At 41.4% G+C, this 5,683-nt stretch overlaps 1 pseudogene; it reads right to left on the minus strand.

Annotated features, from left to right (window-relative positions):
- Positions 1 to 3,716: 3,716 nt before the first annotated feature.
- On the minus strand, positions 3,717 to 5,223 carry LOC102867917 (annotated as a pseudogene).
- Positions 5,224 to 5,683: the final 460 nt, after the last annotated feature.

Consider the following 5,683-nt stretch of genomic DNA (forward strand, 5'->3'; position numbering starts at 1 on the left):
AACTTAGCCGTTGAAAATCCTGTGGGACCCAGATCTTCTTGATACACATGTGGTCACCGTGAGTTGAAATAAGGACAGCTGTGGTTTTTTATTATTACTTTTGTTGGTTTTTACTGTGAATCTTCAGCAAGGGAGCTCTGGGGCATAGTCCATAAGGAATTGCACAGGTAACCCAAAGGCAGGGCATCTCTGCTGGTCAAACCCTCAAGAGCCTCCTCGAGAAAAAGACGAACAATCTCTTCCTGTGCAATTTATAGCCTTGGAAAAATCACTGGATGCCTGCTATGGATGCGTTCCAGCTGTAAAGCAATGAGTGAGTCTGCAGCGAGGCAAAAGCTCACCCTGGAAACAGAACATGGGCCTTAGCTAGGAAGAGGAATCTTATTTGCTGAGGAAGCTGCACTTTAGAAAATGCCCCTCTGAGTTCATGCATGTCTGTAGACAAGGTGGAGGGAGGAGGGAATGGAAGCTTTTTGGGAGGCAAGGGATGTAGCATTCTGGTGCTTTTGCTCCTGCAAGATGGGTGGAGAGAACAAGCAGTGGGAAAAGAGATGGGGCAAGGGAGACAGAGGCCTGGGAGAGACGGGCAGAGCCTGGGCGCAGAGCCTGGGCAGGCCTGTGAAATTCCTCAGCTCTGAGTAAGCCAGGGCACCACAAATAGACCGTTTATGAGGTGGTGGGTGTGGGATTTTTCTTTTTTGCCCAGAGGAGTCCAAACAAGGAAGTGCAAAATGGCTTCTAATCTCCCTTCACAGAGAACTCTTAGTGATCATTTAAAAAGCACAGATGGTTACTGACTAGAAAACCCAAATGGTATAGAAAGGTAGGAAGTGTCTCTGCCCCACCCCACAATAGGCTTCCCAAATGTTTTCTGTTCCTGGAATAGCTGCTGGGGTCACGCTGCTGCACGTGTCCTGGGGTCACCACTCCAGCGGTGGGCATTGGGGGGGGGGGTGGTAGAGGGATCATCTTGGCTTCCTCTCTAAGCCCCTCGCAAGCCGCTCGACATCCCCTGGGACGTCCTGGAGCTCAGACGACCTTTCACTACAAGATCATACCCATATCCTGGGGCTATGGTGACGAAGTACAACACACTAAATGTACCACACTCTCTCACAGTTCAAACCAGAGGCCCCAAACCATTTTCAAGGTCTTATTTCCTCAGAGGCTCTAGGGGAGGGCCCTTCCTTGTCTCTTCCACATCCTGCTGACTCTCGGTGATTCTTCTTGCTCCTTGATTTGTAGATGCATTACTCCAAACTCTGCTTCTGAGCTCACATACCCCCTTGCTTTTCTATAGTCAAGACTCTCTCTTTCTCTTTCCTATTGTCACTAAATGCCCTGGAGTCAACCACAACTCACAACAACCCTGTGAACAAAAGATCTGAACTCTGTCTTATCTTGTGCAATCTTCCTCATTTCTGCTATACTTTTGCCTATTGTTGTAGACGCTGTGTCAATCTATTTCGTTGAGGATCCTCTGGTTTTGATGATGTCCACCTTTCTAAGCATGATGTCATTTTTCCAAGGTCTCTCCTAACAATATGTCCAAAGTATATGAGAACAAGTGTCACCATCCTCGCCTCTAAGGAGCACTCTGGTTGAACTTTCCCCAAGACATAATTGTTTGTTCTTCTCGCAGCCCAAGGGATATTCAGTATTCTTTTCCAACACTACAATTCAAAGGTATTAATTCTTCTTCTTTCTTAGTTATTCATTGTCCAATTTTCATATGCATGTGTTGTTATTGTCTACTGTCAAATCAGAACTGACCCATAGCTGACCCTCCAGATGGTTTTCAGGGACAGTAAATTGCACAGAAGGAAATTGCCCATCTTACTCCTGCAGACCAGCTGGTAGAAAAAGACCATGGCTTAGTCTTTAGAGTGATATCATCACTCCTTAGCACTTTGGAGGGGTCCTTGACTACAGATTTTCCCAATGCTAGTCATCTTTTGATTTCTTGACTGCTGATACCAAGGATATGGACCCAAGTAAGATGAAATCATTGACTTCTATCTTTCTCCATCTATTCACAATGTCTATTGGTCATTGGTGAGGATTTTTATTTTCTTAATGTTGACATGCCATTTCTTTCTTTGTGATTGTTGTTGTTATGTGTCGTTAACTACAACTCATAGCGACCTTAAGAACAACAGCTCTGAACTCTGCCCTCTCCTGAGCTAATCTCACTGTCTCTGACATCTGCCCTATTGCTACACTCAGTCTGTCAAACTATCTCACCCAGGGTCTCCCTTTCCTGCCCTGACTCTCTACTCTTCTAAGCATGATGTTCTTCTCCAAGGATTGGTCCTTTCTGACAACATGGTTAAAGTATGTGAGATAGAGTTTCATAATCCTTGCCTTCAGGAAGCAATCTGGCTTCACATTCTCCAGAATAGACCTATTTGTTCTCTTGACAGTTCACAGTATGTTCAGTACTCTTCCCCAGCACCACATCTCAATGGCATTGATTCATCTGTCATCCTTAGTCATTGTACAGAAAGTAATTAAGAAGACCACAGTTTGGATTAGGCACTCTTTGGTCTCTACAGTGACATTGTTGCTTTTTAGCATTCTGGAGAAGTTCCTGACAGTAAATTTTCCTAAAACAACTCATCTTTGATTTCCTTACTGCCAGTGCCAAGACTGTTGATTATGGTCCAGACAAGATGAAAGTGTTAACAACCTCAATCTCTTCTCCATCGATCATGATGCTGCCAGTTGCCCTAGTGGCAAGAATCTTTATTTTCAATATTGAGATACATTCCATCCTTGACGTTCTGCAGCAAATACCTTAAGTCCTCCTCGGGTTCAGCAAACAAAGTTGTCTCATCTGTATAACACAGGTTGTTGATAAGTCTTCCTCTAATCCTGATGTCTTTTTTTTCCCCCAAAAAGTCCAGCCTCCCAAATAATATGTTCTGTGTATAGATTTAAAAGATATGGAGAAAGGATACATCTTTGACTCACTCCTTTCTTGATTTTGAACTATGCAGTGTTCCCTTGCTCTCTTTATATGACAGCTTCCTAGTCTAACTATAGGTATATTTAAAAAAAATGTAAATAAATATTTTATTATATACTGGTTGACTTACAAAGTTTGTGTACATTGTTTTTCATAGTTGATCTTTCCCTTTCTCACCCCTCCCTCTAACCATCAAATTGTTCGACCCTTTGATTAAACACCACCCTCTGCCCATCCTCACCCTTCTGTTCCCACCCTCTCCCACCTTGGATCCTCATACATGTTCTACAGTAATGGTTTTATACTGTATTTGTTCTTAAGGGACTGAGTTAGATCATTTAGCATAATTATTTCCAGTCCCTCTGAAGTTGGGTAGTGATCTACAAAATCATTGCTCCTGCATACTACACAGTATTCCATCATGCAAATGTACCATAATTTTTCAGTCCATTCAATTATGGTTGGACATTTGTGTTGTTGCCATGGTTTTGCGATGGTGAATAACACTGCTGTTAACATTGGTGTATAAGTCTCCATTTGTGCCTCAGGTCTCATTTTCTCAAGGTGTATTTGAAGCAATAGCTATTCCAAGGAGTAGCTGAATCATATGGAATTTCTATGTTCAGCTTTCTCCCCCCACCCATAAAATATGTAGTGGTTTATTTAGATGATTTAAATTATTTCATTGTGGGATTCAGCACAACTGAAACAAATATCCAAGGTCTTTTTGAAAGGAATCACCTTCTTGCTAGGCAATAGCTTTGGCTTCAGGTAAAAATGCTTCCCAATATTTTATAAGCTGTTGTTGTGTTTGTACTAACAATTCTAAGTACTTGATAATAATAGTTTTAAAAGTCTTTCATTCATTCTTCCTCAAATCTTCCCACTTATTTTCGAATCATTTTAGAGATTTGTTCAAAATCTTTCTCCTTTTTGCACTTTGGCCTCCCATTCTCTTATTTCATTCTTAGTATTTTGTCTGGTTTGTTAGCAACCATCATTTTTGCCTCAGTTTCACATTTTTTAAGCAAAGTAATTTTTTTATTTTCCCATTTCTGCCAGCACTTCATATGATGGTCAAATACACTTTCCAGAGCTGAGCAAAAGCTTGTTCTTGATGTAACTGGTCTATCTTCTCCTCAATTTCAGCAAGCTGTGTGTGACAAAGCTCAAGATAAAGCAGTATGATCTTCAGAATTACCTAACATGGCAGCACTTTTAGCAAAGGCAGCTGTGTTTTCTGACAAGTCTTTTCTCTGACAAACTAAGGCTTCAACATTGGCATGAAGTTTCCTAAATTGTTGATCCAAGTTCTCAAATTGTGTCTGCTTTTCTTCAAAGCAGGCATCCAATTCACTCATCTTGATTGTCATTTTGTTGACAGCATAGGCAGCCTTATTCACCATCCTCAATATCCCTTCTCTCCTCAGAGCCTGTATCTTAACTGATTTAGGCAGCTCAAAACTTTCTAAGAACTATCTCAAATCAGGATCTTGCAGTAAAGTGGGATGTTTTACAGTTCTCTGAAGATACCTATCAAGAGCTACTTTTCTTTTTTCTACAAATACGGTGGATGATGAATCTTCTTTGCCTACTTTGACGCTGGTCATACCTACTATATACTGTTTTCTGGAGCTGGTGGCACAATATACCCAACGTGTAAATATTTGCTTGCTAATTTGCTATGCAATCCGAGAAAGTCATTGAAGCTTCTTTTAACTAAAAATTCACTCTTACTGAACATAGAAAGAGAAGACATTGTTGTTACTCTATATGCCATATAAGCATTCATGCCATCACCAACTTTCTCTGGATCTGATACACCAATTTCTAAATAAAAAATGTCTCCTTATGTTTTTTCTTCAATCTCCTCTATAGATCTATCAAAGACCACAGGAGCAGATATACTCTTGGATTCAATTCTGGGTGCAATAAGTGTAGTTGGAGTGACAGGGGTAACTGCAGGGGAAGGTTCTGAAGAGAAGACGGGTTCCCTTTCTGGATTGTCCAAAGAAACAATCTGTGGCTTCTGCAAAAAAGTCTTCTCTGTCATCAACTAGCACAACTTCTGTGGGTTTTGGACCATTGGAATTTGTACTAATATCTTCTGTAGGAAGATTAGCTGGCTCCAGAGATGATGCACTTGACTCCAGGGTGGAGACAGTGCTAGTGAACAGGTCCTCTTCGTCCTGGAGCTCTTCAAAGTCGGTGGGCTTCCCGTCCCCTGAAGGAGGAGGTTCCCTCTCAGCTGCCATCTTCACTGGTCCAAACGACTGCACAAGCTTCGCCTCTCAGAGCAGTCACGTGTGTACACAGCTGATTCATATGTTCAGCTTTTTGTGAAAGTGCCAAACTATCTTTGAGAGGGGTCATACCATTTTACAGTTTCACTAACAATGCATAAGAGTTCCCATCTCTCCACATCCTCTCCAACATTTATTACTTGCTGTCCTGTTAAACTTTGCCACTGCTACTGGACTGAGATGGTATCTCATTGTGGTTTTGATTTGCATCTCTCTTATTAAGCCAGTCATTTTGAGCATTTTTTCATGTATCTGTTTGCCATTCGAATATCTTCCTCTGTGAAAATTCTTTCCAGGTCTTTTTCCCATTTTATAAATTGTGTTATCAGCCTTTTTCTTGTGGAGGCCTTATAGGGTTCTGTCAACTTTTGATATGAGACACTTCTCTACAGTGGTATTGCCAAATGGTGTT

This window comes from Elephantulus edwardii, unplaced genomic scaffold, assembly GCF_000299155.1.
Source record: "Elephantulus edwardii isolate Elephantulus edwardi_28Jun2011 unplaced genomic scaffold, EleEdw1.0 scaffold00228, whole genome shotgun sequence".
NCBI classification, from domain to species: Eukaryota; Metazoa; Chordata; class Mammalia; order Macroscelidea; family Macroscelididae; genus Elephantulus; species Elephantulus edwardii.